The sequence below is a fragment of the Euprymna scolopes genome, chromosome 19 (assembly GCF_053919585.1).
Source record: "Euprymna scolopes isolate OS-2025 chromosome 19, ASM5391958v1, whole genome shotgun sequence".
Lineage (NCBI taxonomy): Eukaryota > Metazoa > Mollusca > Cephalopoda > Sepiida > Sepiolidae > Euprymna > Euprymna scolopes.
In genome coordinates this window covers 151,896,271-151,911,908 of record NC_136500.1, presented here as the reverse complement: position 1 = coordinate 151,911,908, position 15,638 = coordinate 151,896,271, and the positions used below count along the sequence as shown (strand labels likewise).

Here is a 15,638-nt window from a genome sequence, read left to right as displayed (position 1 = left end):
CAGCATTACGAATACGCATGCATAACGTAATAGCTATTAGTTCATATTTAAATTTTTACCTTTGAAGCAAACATGTCTATATAGCTCAAGCATTAACGTCAAAGTAAAAACGTAAATCGTAAGTTAAACGTTTTGGTTTCGATTCTCGGTGGCGGCGTACGAGTCATTCTTTTTTTTTTTTAACTTTTTAAATCATATACAATGCAAATCATTCCAATATAATATAATAATAAATACGAAATCTAAATTAATCAAAATCTAAATTAATCAAAATGTATTTACGCGTAGTTTACGACCAGACAATGTCGGGTGGCCTACTAGTATATATACAAATGACGAGCGAGGAGAGGCCTGAAGGAAATCTGTGTCGAGCTAAGTTGATTCCTAACGTGACAAGTGACAGGGCTAACTGTTAACGACGGAGGGCGGCCGTATCAGATCAAAAGCACCCGATTTGTTGCGTTATCAAAGCCGCTCGGTGGTAGAAGCTGTCAAAAAAGTGACTGATTGGACGGGCAAAATGGCGATAGGAGGAGATGAGAAAATAAAATATGAAAAAACAAAATGGTGATTTGCATCGCGGAGACGGGAAGATATCAATTGAGAGGCCATCGTGGATTTGAAGGAGGAAAAATGCGTTGAAGAAAGAAATAAAAAAAAAACATGAAGGGAAATAAAATTAGTGAAAGATAGGAAAACATTACGAGAAGAAAAGAAATAAATGAACCGGAAGTGAAGATATGAAAACGGAAGAGAAGGCAGAGTATAAAAAGGGAATGAAAGAACAGAAGAATAGGAGTGAATGACTGAAGTAAAAATTGTCTATATGATATTTCTCCCAGTCTGTGTGTGTCTGTTCTACTTTTTTCTCGGAAACTACCTGGCCGATCTGGCTGAAATTTCGTGTGGACCTTTGATATTATAATAAGTAGCGAACTAAAAATTATAGTATTTGTTCGATATACAGTTAGGGATTAATAGAGATTAGTCTCCACAATACCACATTTACTCTAGACATTTTCTCGGAAATTATTCTTTGTTATGATGAGGTCGTTTTCAAGTCTAATGTAAACAAATAGTTGTCGAGCAATCCTATTAAATAATTACACTATCCAAGTTCTATAATTATCGATCATAACGGTGTTGTCTGCCAACCAGCTAACACTCATTAACCTTTATGCTCAAGTGACATCTAGGCCTTGATAGTTGGTGACCTAAGGAACTGAATATAGTCCACATTTTCATTTCTGCACAACTAGCAGCTCTGTTCCAATGTTCATAATGATCAGTTGATTCGTTTAGGAGTAAATCCAATACATAACAATACATAAGCATATAAACATACTTGACTTTAAAAGAATTGAGGATAAAATTATTACCACAACAGTAGCAGAAACTCGCCATGATCAAGCGAACAGAAGATATGGTGTTTTGAAAGAAACAGCGTACCTTGTAGGATTGTATATAATGATGTTTTTCAGCCGTTTTCACTTGGAAACTAATCCATTTCGGCTTCGAGTTATCAGGAGAGGAAACGGGCCGTTTCAGGGCCTTCCTCTATTAAGTTATTTTTTATATATAGACCTGTTTATAACGGTGTTTATCGTTTTTTTTTTCTTGGGGTATTTCATTTCTTAGATTATTCACTCGTAGACTTGTATATAATAATATTGGAGGATATTTCATATCGTCCTTCAGAAAATGTCGGGTCATCGGGAGAGAATACCTGACCTTATAAGAATGGAGATATTTAGAGGGAGAGACAGGGAGTTTATGCCTTTTTTATGTTTTTCCTCTCCGTGAAAATAGAATATTGCTTTATCGGTGTCTAATTACTAAGGCTAGGACAACAGCATATTCTTTCCATTGTTTTGACTCTCGGGTGTGTATACATTTATATCTTATATGCTTTTATATAGAGTGGTGTGGTTCTCGGTTGATTAATTGTGTGTAACTATGTCGGATATATACTCGAGAGTCAAAACAATGGAAAAGAATATTCTGTTGTCATAGCTCCACTAATTACTATGGATCAAATTCTGATATATTCTAATGGCTGTGTCTTTATTATGGCCCCTAAACCCCTTTCAATATATCCAAAGAAATTTGGGTGATATTGATTTATTGATGTTTAATACCAAATTCTAATTTCTTTTTAAATCTTAATTTTTTCTAACAGCTTACATCCCTTTTTTTACTAGCATTACAGAAAACTAACTGAAACTAAATATAGCCTACATTTGCGCCGTAAACGCCTTGCAGTACTATTCCAAGTCATACTGATCATTTAATTAGTTTAGAAGTCAACCCAATACATGGAAATAAAGAAACATATAAATATACCTAACTATAAAGATAGAGAAAGATGGAGGTAGGACGGTGTTTATTTATGTTTTTTTAATGTTTTTCTTCCCACGTGGATTACTTATTCTTTCAACATAATTTGATTACAGACAAATAATACCATCAATCATTTTGTATGAACGCGTTGTGATAAAATTGACATTTGCTTATAATGGTCACAATTATTGTCAGAGTCGAGTCGTGTTGGTTGGTTGCAGATGTTTGTTTTTTTATGCGTTTTCCTACGCTAACAACAACAATAAAAAGAATGAGAAAAAAAAAACAAGAAAAAAAAAGAACGCGGCCTTATTAAATGATAGAAATCGCTTCACTGATTGCATTCCCCCGTTTTGGAAATGCAATCAATGGAGAAAAGAATGGCCAACGCTCAACAGTCATCTTCAGAAATGGCCAACGATTTTTCTTCAGCCGAAATCGAGGGAAATCGGGAATTCCACATTGAAACGGACAAGTATATTAACTTCAGCTAAATTCTCGTTTTAATTCTATGCTAGCAGAGACAGCAAAGGTTGCCCGAGATTGAATAAGAATGTTCCACACTTCCAATAATTTCATTTGCTCCGAAATCGGTGAAATCGAATATATTCTAATCAAATCGATTGATTGCTTGGTCTAGTCGGGAACACACTGCGGTGCATCTAGAGGAAACTTCACATGCCTCCCAGCAGTGGCTTAGTCCACAATACAGTGTAGCCTATAGAGAACCTACTGTTAGTTTTATAAAAGTAATTTTATATTACATAGAAAAATGCGAGCATTAAAAGTTATATGGTTTACAAAAGTAAAAGACCAGTTGTTAAACTAGAAAAAGAAAAAGAAAAGATATTTCAGTAAAAAAAAATATAATATTTTCATGCTCGTATATTTCTATGGGATCCATTATTTTTCCAGGCTTTGCTTTGTCAATAATCCATATTAATAATTATTACTAATTTCTTAGATCCACTAAATAAAAAAATTATTACCAATTTCTTAGATCCACTAAATAAAAAAATTATTAACAATTTCTTAGATCCACTAAATAAAAAAATTATTACTAATTTCTTAGATCCACTAAATAAAAAAATTATTACCAATTTCTTAGATGCACTAAATAAAAAAATTATTACCAATTTCTTAGATGCACTAAATAAAAAAATTATTACCAATTTCTTAGATCCACTAAATAAAAAAATTATTACCAATTTCTTAGATGCACTAAATAAAAAAATTATTACTAATTTCTTAGATGCACTAAATAAAAAAATTATTACTAATTTCTTAGATCCACTAAATAAAAAAATTATTACCAATTTCTTAGATGCACTAAATAAAAAAATTATTACTAATTTCTTAGATCCACTAAATAAAAAAATTATTACCAATTTCTTAGATGCACTAAATAAAAAAATTATTACTAATTTCTTAGATCCACTAAATAAAAAAATTATTACTAATTTCTTAGATCCACTAAATAAAAAAATTATTACCAATTTCTTAGATCCACTAAATAAAAAAATTATTACCAATTTCTTAGATCCACTAAATAAAAACATTATTACCAATTTCTTAGATCCACTAAATAAAAAAATTATTACTAATTTCTTAGATCCACTAAATAAAAAAATTATTACCAATTTCTTAGATGCACTAAATAAAAAAATTATTACCAATTTCTTAGATCCACTAAATAAAAAAAGTATTACCAATTTCTTATATCCACTAAATAAAAAAATTATTACCAATTTCTTAGATCCACTAAATAAAAAAAGTATTATGAATTTCTTAGATCCACTAAATAAAAAAGTATTATCAATTTCTTAGATCCACTAAATAAAAAAATTATTACCAATTTCTTAGATCCACTAAATAAAAAAAGTATTATCAATTTCTTAGATCCACTAAATAAAAAAATTATTACCAATTTCTTAGATCCACTAAATAAAAAAATTATTACCAATTTCTTAGATCCACTAAATAAAAAAAGTATTATCAATTTCTTAGATCCACTAAATAAAAAAATTATTACTAATTTCTTAGATCCACTAAATAAAAAAATTATTACTAATTTCTTAGATCCACTAAATAAAAAAAGTATTATCAATTTCTTAGATCCACTAAATAAAAAAATTATTACCAATTTCTTAGATCCACTAAATAAAAAAATTATTACCAATTTCTTAGATCCACTAAATAAAAAAAGTATTATCAATTTCTTAGATCCACTAAATAAAAAAATGATTACCAATTTCTTAGATCCACTAAATAAAAAAATTATTACCAATTTCTTAGATCCACTAAATAAAAAAATTATTACCAATTTCTTAGATCCACTAAATAAAAAAATTATTACCAATTTCTTAGATCCACTAAATAAAAAAATTATTACTAATTTCTTAGATCCACTAAATAAAAAAAGTATTATCAATTTCTTAGATCCACTAAATAAAAAAATTATTACCAATTTCTTAGATCCACTAAATAAAAAAAGTATTATCAATTTCTTAGATCCACTAAATAAAAAAATTATTACCAATTTCTTAGATCCACTAAATAAAAAAATTATTACCAATTTCTTAGATCCACTAAATAAAAAAATTATTACCAATTTCTTAGATCCACTAAATAAAAAAAGTATTATCAATTTCTTAGATCCACTAAATAAAAAAATTATTACTAATTTCTTAGATCCACTAAATAAAAAAATTATTACCAATTTCTTAGATCCACTAAATAAAAAAAGTATTATCAATTTCTTAGATCCACTAAATAAAAAAATTATTACCAATTTCTTATATCCACTAAATAAAAAAATTATTACTAATTTCTTAGATCCACTAAATAAAAAAAGTATTATCAATTTCTTAGATCCACTAAATAAAAAAATTATTACCAATTTCTTAGATCCACTAAATAAAAAAATTATTACCAATTTCTTAGATCCACTAAATAAAAAAAGTATTATGAATTTCTTAGATCCACTAAATAAAAAAGTATTATCAATTTCTTAGATCCACTAAATAAAAAAATTATTACTAATTTCTTAGATCCACTAAATAAAAAAATTATTACCAATTTCTTAGATCCACTAAATAAAAAAATTATTACCAATTTCTTAGATCCACTAAATAAAAAAAGTATTATCAATTTCTTAGATCCACTAAATAAAAAAATTATTACCAATTTCTTAGATCCACTAAATAAAAAAATTATTACTAATTTCTTAGATCCACTAAATAAAAAAATTATTACCAATTTCTTAGATCCACTAAATAAAAAAAGTATTATCAATTTCTTAGATCCACTAAATAAAAAAATTATTACTAATTTCTTAGATCCACTAAATAAAAAAAGTATTATCAATTTCTTAGATCCACTAAATAAAAAAATTATTACCAATTTCTTAGATCCACTAAATAAAAAAATTATTACCAATTTCTTAGATCCACTAAATAAAAAAATTATTACTAATTTCTTAGATCCACTAAATAAAAAAATTATTACCAATTTCTTAGATCCACTAAATAAAAAAAGTATTATGAATTTCTTAGATCCACTAAATAAAAAAGTATTATCAATTTCTTAGATCCACTAAATAAAAAAATTATTACCAATTTCTTAGATCCACTAAATAAAAAAAGTATTATCAATTTCTTAGATCCACTAAATAAAAAAATTATTACCAATTTCTTAGATCCACTAAATAAAAAAATTATTACCAATTTCTTAGATCCACTAAATAAAAAAAGTATTATCAATTTCTTAGATCCACTAAATAAAAAAATTATTACTAATTTCTTAGATCCACTAAATAAAAAAATTATTACTAATTTCTTAGATCCACTAAATAAAAAAAGTATTATCAATTTCTTAGATCCACTAAATAAAAAAATTATTACTAATTTCTTAGATCGACTAAATAAAAAAATTATTACCAATTTCTTAGATCCACTAAATAAAAAAATTATTACCAATTTCTTAGATCCACTAAATAAAAAAATTATTACCAATTTCTTAGATCCACTAAATAAAAAAAGTATTATCAATTTCTTAGATCCACTAAATAAAAAAATTATTACTAATTTCTTAGATCCACTAAATAAAAAAATTATTACTAATTTCTTAGATCCACTAAATAAAAAAAGTATTATCAATTTCTTAGATCCACTAAATAAAAAAATAATTACCAATTTCTTAGATCCACTAAATAAAAAAATTATTACCAATTTCTTAGATTCACTAAATAAAAAAGTATTATCAATTTCTTAGATCCACTAAATAAAAAAATTATTACTAATTTCTTAGATCCACTAAATAAAAAAATTATTACTAATTTCTTAGATCCACTAAATAAAAAAAGTATTATCAATTTCTTAGATCCACTAAATAAAAAAATTATTACCAATTTCTTAGATCCACTAAATAAAAAAATAATTACCAATTTCTTAGATCCACTAAATAAAAAAATTATTACCAATTTCTTAGATTCACTAAATAAAAAAGTATTATCAATTTCTTAGATCCACTAAATAAAAAAATAATTACCAATTTCTTAGATCCACTAAATAAAAAAATAATTACCAATTTCTTAGATCCACTAAATAAAAAAATTATTACCAATTTCTTAGATTCACTAAATAAAAAATTATTACCAATTTCTTAGATCCACTAAATAAAAAAATTATTACTAATTTCTTAGATCCACTAAATAAAATAATTATTACCAATTTCTTAGATCCACTAAATAAAAAAATTATTACCAATTTCTTAGATCCACTAAATAAAAAAATTATTACTAATTTCTTAGATGCACTAAATAAAAAAATTATTACCAATTTCTTAGATCCACTAAATAAAAAAAATATTACTAATTTCTTAGATCCACTAAATAAAAAAATTATTACTAATTTCTTAGATGCACTAAATAAAAAAATTATTACTAATTTCTTAGATGCACTAAATAAAAAAATTATTACCAATTTCTTAGATCCACTAAATAAAAAAATTATTACTAATTTCTTAGATCCACTAAATAAAATAATTATTACCAATTTCTTAGATCCACTAAATAAAAAAATTATTACCAATTTCTTAGATGCACTAAATAAAAAAATTATTACCAATTTCTTAGATCCACTTAATAAAAAAAATATTACTAATTTCTTAGATGCACTAAAGAAAAAAAATATTACCAATTTCTTAGATCCACTAAATAAAAAAATTATTACCAATTTCTTAGATGCACTAAATAAAAAAAATATTACTAATTTCTTAGATCCACTAAATAAAAAAATTATTACCTATTTCTTAGATCCACTAAATAAAAAAATTATTACTAATTTCTTAGATCCACTAAATAAAAAAATTATTACTAATTTCTTAGATCCACTAAATAAAAAAATTATTACCAATTTCTTAGATCCACTAAATAAAAAAATTATTACCAATTTCTTAGATCCACTAAATAAAAAAAGTATTATCAATTTCTTAGATCCACTAAATAAAAAAATTATTACTAATTTCTTAGATCCACTAAATAAAAAAATTATTACCAATTTCTTAGATCCACTAAATAAAAAAATTATTACCAATTTCTTAGATCCACTAAATAAAAAAAATATTACCAATTTCTTAGATGCACTAAATAAAAAAAATATTACTAATTTCTTAGATGCACTAAATAAAAAAAATATTACCAATTACTTAGATCCACTAAATAAAAAAATTATTACCAATTTCTTAGATGCACTAAAAAAAAAAATATTACTAATTTCTTAGATGCGCTAAATAAAAAAATTATTACCTATTTCTTAGATCCACTAAATAAAAAAATTATTACTAATTTCTTAGATCCACTAAATAAAAAAATTATTACCAATTTCTTAGATCCACTAAATAAAAAAATTATTACCAATTTCTTAGATCCACTAAATAAAAAAATTATTACCAATTTCTTAGATCCACTAAATAAAAAAAGTATTATCAATTTCTTAGATCCACTAAATAAAAAAATTATTACCAATTTCTTAGATCCACTAAATAAAAAAATTATTACCAATTTCTTAGATCCACTAAATAAAAAAAGTATTATCAATTTCTTAGATCCACTAAATAAAAAAATTATTACCAATTTCTTAGATCCACTAAATAAAAAAATTATTACCAATTTCTTAGATCCACTAAATAAAAAAAGTATTATCAATTTCTTAGATCCACTAAATAAAAAAATTATTACCAATTTCTTAGATCCACTAAATAAAAAAATTATTACCAATTTCTTAGATCCACTAAATAAAAAAAGTATTATCAATTTCTTAGATCCACTAAATAAAAAAATTATTACCAATTTCTTAGATCCACTAAATAAAAAAATTATTACCAATTTCTTAGATCCACTAAATAAAAAAAGTATTATCAATTTCTTAGATCCACTAAATAAAAAAATTATTACAAATTTCTTAGATCCACTAAATAAAAAAATTATTACCAATTTCTTAGATCCACTAAATAAAAAAAGTATTATCAATTTCTTAGATCCACTAAATAAAAAAATTATTACCAATTTCTTAGATCCACTAAATAAAAAAATTATTACCAATTTCTTAGATCCACTAAATAAAAAAAGTATTATCAATTTCTTAGATCCACTAAATAAAAAAATTATTACCAATTTCTTAGATCCACTAAATAAAAAAATTATTACCAATTTCTTAGATCCACTAAATAAAAAAAGTATTATCAATTTCTTAGATCCACTAAATAAAAAAATTATTACCAATTTCTTAGATCCACTAAATAAAAAAATTATTACCAATTTCTTAGATCCACTAAATAAAAAAAGTATTATCAATTTCTTAGATCCACTAAATAAAAAAATTATTACCAATTTCTTAGATCCACTAAATAAAAAAATTATTACCAATTTCTTAGATCCACTAAATAAAAAAATTATTACTAATTTCTTAGATCCACTAAATAAAAAAATTATTACCAATTTCTTAGATCCACTAAATAAAAAAATTATTACCAATTTCTTAGATCCACTAAATAAAAAAATTATTACTAATTTCTTAGATCCACTAAATAAAAAAAGTATTATCTATTTCTTAGATCCACTAAATAAAAAAATTATTACTAATTTCTTAGATCCACTAAATAAAAAAATTATTACCAATTTCTTAGATCCACTAAATAAAAAAATTATTACCAATTTCTTAGATCCACTAAATAAAAAAATTATTACCAATTTCTTAGATCCACTAAATAAAAAAAGTATTATCAATTTCTTAGATCCACTAAATAAAAAAATTATTACCAATTTCTTAGATCCACTAAATAAAAAAATTATTACCAATTTCTTAGATCCACTAAATAAAAAAAGTATTATCAATTTCTTAGATCCACTAAATAAAAAAATTATTACCAATTTCTTAGATCCACTAAATAAAAAAATTATTACCAATTTCTTAGATCCACTAAATAAAAAAAGTATTATCAATTTCTTAGATCCACTAAATAAAAAAATTATTACAAATTTCTTAGATCCACTAAATAAAAAAATTATTACCAATTTCTTAGATCCACTAAATAAAAAAAGTATTATCAATTTCTTAGATCCACTAAATAAAAAAATTATTACCAATTTCTTAGATCCACTAAATAAAAAAATTATTACCAATTTCTTAGATCCACTAAATAAAAAAAGTATTATCAATTTCTTAGATCCACTAAATAAAAAAATTATTACCAATTTCTTAGATCCACTAAATAAAAAAATTATTACCAATTTCTTAGATCCACTAAATAAAAAAAGTATTATCAATTTCTTAGATCCACTAAATAAAAAAATTATTACCAATTTCTTAGATCCACTAAATAAAAAAATTATTACCAATTTCTTAGATCCACTAAATAAAAAAAGTATTATCAATTTCTTAGATCCACTAAATAAAAAAATTATTACCAATTTCTTAGATCCACTAAATAAAAAAATTATTACCAATTTCTTAGATCCACTAAATAAAAAAATTATTACTAATTTCTTAGATCCACTAAATAAAAAAATTATTACCAATTTCTTAGATCCACTAAATAAAAAAATTATTACCAATTTCTTAGATCCACTAAATAAAAAAATTATTACTAATTTCTTAGATCCACTAAATAAAAAAAGTATTATCAATTTCTTAGATCCACTAAATAAAAAAATTATTACCAATTTCTTAGATCCACTAAATAAAAAAATTATTACCAATTTCTTAGATCCACTAAATAAAAAAATTATTACCAATTTCTTAGATCCACTAAATAAAAAAATTATTACTAATTTCTTAGATGCACTAAATAAAAAAATTATTACCAATTTCTTAGATCCACTTAATAAAAAAAATATTACTAATTTCTTAGATCCACTAAATAAAAAAATAATTACCAATTACTTAGATCCACTAAATAAAAAAATTATTAACAATTTCTTAGATGCACTAAATAAAAATAATATTACTAATTTCTTAGATGCACTAAATAAAAAAATTATTACCTATTTCTTAGATCCACTAAATAAAAAAATTATTACTAATTTCTTAGATGCACTAAATAAAAAAAATATTACTAATTTCTTAGATGCACTAAATAAAAAAATTATTACCAATTTCTTAGATGCACTAAATAAAAAAATTATTACTAATTTCTTAGATCCACTAAATAAAAAAATTATTACCAATTTCTTAGATGCACTAAATAAAAAAATTATTACCAATTTCTTAGATCCACTAAATAAAAAAATTATTACTAATTTCTTAGATCCACTAAATAAAAAAATTATTACTAATTTCTTAGATGCACTAAATAAAAAAATTATTACCAATTTCTTAGATCCACTAAATAAAAAAAATATTACTAATTTCTTAGATGCACTAAATAAAAAAATTATTACCAATTTCTTAGATGCACTAAATAAAATAATTATTACCAATTTCTTAGATCCACTAAATAAAAAAATTATTACTAATTTCTTAGATCCACTAAATAAAAAAATTATTACTAATTTCTTAGATCCACTAAATAAAAAAATTATTACTAATTTCTTAGATCCACTAAATAAAAAAATTATTACCAATTTCTTAGATCCACTAAATAAAAAAATTATTACTAATTTCTTAGATCCACTAAATAAAAAAATTATTACTAATTTCTTAGATCCACTAAATAAAAAAAATTTTACTAATTTCTTAGATCCACTAAATAAAAAAATTATTACCAATTTCTTAGATGCACTAAATAAAAAAATTATTACCAATTTCTTAGATCCACTAAATAAAAAAATTATTACTAATTTCTTAGATCCACTAAATAAAAAAATTATTACTAATTTCTTAGATGCACTAAATAAAAAAATTATTACCAATTTCTTAGATGCACTAAATAAAAAAATTATTACTAATTTCTTAGATCCACTAAATAAAAAAATTATTACCAATTTCTTAGATCCACTAAATAAAAAAATTATTACTAATTTCTTAGATCCACTAAATAAAAAAATTATTACCAATTTCTTAGATCCACTAAATAAAAAAATTATTACCAATTTCTTAGATCCACTAAATAAAAAAATTATTACCAATTTCTTAGATCCACTAAATAAAAAAAGTATTATCAATTTCTTAGATCCACTAAATAAAAAAATTATTACCAATTTCTTAGATCCACTAAATAAAAAAATTATTACCAATTTCTTAGATCCACTAAATAAAAAAAGTATTATCAATTTCTTAGATCCACTAAATAAAAAAATTATTACCAATTTCTTAGATCCACTAAATAAAAAAATTATTACCAATTTCTTAGATCCACTAAATAAAAAAAGTATTATCAATTTCTTAGATCCACTAAATAAAAAAATTATTACCAATTTCTTAGATCCACTAAATAAAAAAATTATTACCAATTTCTTAGATCCACTAAATAAAAAAATTATTACTAATTTCTTAGATCCACTAAATAAAAAAATTATTACCAATTTCTTAGATCCACTAAATAAAAAAATTATTACCAATTTCTTAGATCCACTAAATAAAAAAATTATTACTAATTTCTTAGATCCACTAAATAAAAAAAGTATTATCAATTTCTTAGATCCACTAAATAAAAAAATTATTACCAATTTCTTAGATCCACTAAATAAAAAAATTATTACCAATTTCTTAGATCCACTAAATAAAAAAATTATTACCAATTTCTTAGATCCACTAAATACAAAAATTATTACTAATTTCTTAGATGCACTAAATAAAAAAATTATTACCAATTTCTTAGATCCACTTAATAAAAAAAATATTACTAATTTCTTAGATCCACTAAATAAAAAAATAATTACCAATTACTTAGATCCACTAAATAAAAAAATTATTAACAATTTCTTAGATGCACTAAATAAAAATAATATTACTAATTTCTTAGATGCACTAAATAAAAAAATTATTACCTATTTCTTAGATCCACTAAATAAAAAAATTATTACTAATTTCTTAGATGCACTAAATAAAAAAAATATTACTAATTTCTTAGATGCACTAAATAAAAAAATTATTACCAATTTCTTAGATGCACTAAATAAAAAAATTATTACTAATTTCTTAGATCCACTAAATAAAAAAATTATTACCAATTTCTTAGATGCACTAAATAAAAAAATTATTACCAATTTCTTAGATCCACTAAATAAAAAAATTATTACTAATTTCTTAGATCCACTAAATAAAAAAATTATTACTAATTTCTTAGATGCACTAAATAAAAAAATTATTACCAATTTCTTAGATCCACTAAATAAAAAAAATATTACTAATTTCTTAGATGCACTAAATAAAAAAATTATTACCAATTTCTTAGATGCACTAAATAAAATAATTATTACCAATTTCTTAGATCCACTAAATAAAAAAATTATTACTAATTTCTTAGATCCACTAAATAAAAAAATTATTACTAATTTCTTAGATCCACTAAATAAAAAAATTATTACTAATTTCTTAGATCCACTAAATAAAAAAATTATTACCAATTTCTTAGATCCACTAAATAAAAAAATTATTACTAATTTCTTAGATCCACTAAATAAAAAAATTATTACTAATTTCTTAGATCCACTAAATAAAAAAAATTTTACTAATTTCTTAGATCCACTAAATAAAAAAATTATTACCAATTTCTTAGATGCACTAAATAAAAAAATTATTACCAATTTCTTAGATCCACTAAATAAAAAAATTATTACTAATTAATTAGATCCACTAAATAAAAAAATTATTACTAATTTCTTAGATGCACTAAATAAAAAAATTATTACCAATTTCTTAGATGCACTAAATAAAAAAATTATTACTAATTTCTTAGATCCACTAAATAAAAAAATTATTACCAATTTCTTAGATCCACTAAATAAAAAAATTATTACTAATTTCTTAGATCCACTAAATAAAAAAATTATTACCAATTTCTTAGATGCACTAAATAAAAAAATTATTACTAATTTCTTAGATCCACTAAATAAAAAAATTATTACCAATTTCTTAGATCCACTAAATAAAAAAATTATTACTAATTTCTTAGATCCACTAAATAAAAAAATTATTACTAATTTCTTAGATGCACTAAATAAAAAAATTATTACCAATTTCTTAGATGCACTAAATAAAAAAATTATTACTAATTTCTTAGATGCACTAAATAAAAAAATTATTACTAATTTCTTAGATCCACTAAATAAAAAAATTATTACCAATTTCTTAGATCCACTAAATACAAAAATTATTACTAATTTCTTAGATGCACTAAATAAAAAAATTATTACTAATTTCTTAGATGCACTAAATAAAAAAATTATTACTAATTTCTTAGATGCACTAAATAAAAAAATTATTACCAATTTCTTAGATGCACTAAATAAAAAAATTATTACTAATTTCTTAGATGCACTAAATAAAAAAATTATTACTAATTTCTTAGATGCACTAAATAAAAAAATTATTACTAATTTCTTAGATCCACTAAATAAAAAAATTATTACCAATTTCTTAGATCCACTAAATAAAAAAATTATTACTAATTTCTTAGATCCACTAAATAAAAAAATTATTACTAATTTCTTAGATGCACTAAATAAGAAAATTATTACTAATTTCTTAGATCCACTAAATAAAAAAATTATTACCAATTTCTTAGATGCACTAAATAAAAAAATTATGACCAATTTCTTAGATGCACTAAATAAAAAAATTATTACCAATTTCTTAGATGCACTAAATAAAAAAATTATTACTAATTTCTTAGATGCACTAAATAAAAAAATTATTACCAATTTCTTAGATCCACTAAATAAAAAAATTATGACCAATTTCTTAGATGCACTAAATAAAAAAATTATTACTAATTTCTTAGATCCACTAAATAAAAAAATTATGACCAATTTCTTAGATCCACTAAATAAAAAAATTATTACCAATTTCTTAGATCCACTAAATAAAAAAATTATTACTAATTTCTTAGATCCACTAAATAAAAAAATTATTACCAATTTCTTAGATGCACTAAATAAAAAAATTATGACCAATTTCTTAGATGCACTAAATAAAAAAATTATTACCAATTTCTTAGATGCACTAAATAAAAAAATTATTACTAATTTCTTAGATCCACTAAATAAAAAAATTATTACCAATTTCTTAGATCCACTAAATAAAAAAATTATTACTAATTTCTTAGATCCACTAAATAAAAAAATTATTACTAATTTCTTAGATGCACTAAATAAAAAAATTATTACCAATTTCTTAGATGCACTAAATAAAAAAATTATTACTAATTTCTTAGATGCACTAAATAAAAAAATTATTACTAATTTCTTAGATCCACTAAATAAAAAAATTATTACCAATTTCTTAGATCCACTAAATAAAAAAATTATTACTAATTTCTTAGATGCACTAAATAAAAAAATTATTACTAATTTCTTAGATGCACTAAATAAAAAAATTATTACTAATTTCTTAGATGCACTAAATAAAAAAATTATTACCAATTTCTTAGATGCACTAAATAAAAAAATTATTACTAATTTCTTAGATGCACTAAATAAAAAAATTATTACTAATTTCTTAGATGCACTAAATAAAAAAATTATTACTAATTTCTTAGATCCACTAAATAAAAAAATTATTACCAATTTCTTAGATGCACTAAATAAAAAAATTATTACTAATTTCTTAGATCCACTAAATAAAAAAATTATTACCAAT

General features: G+C 21.9%; 1 protein-coding gene across 2 annotated transcripts in view; it reads right to left on the bottom strand.

Moving 5' to 3' along the window:
• LOC145240064 (uncharacterized) overlaps window positions 1-15,638 on the bottom strand; it is a 359,978-nt gene that overhangs the window by 213,366 nt on the left and 130,974 nt on the right. The gene's annotated exons all lie outside the window — the stretch shown is intronic.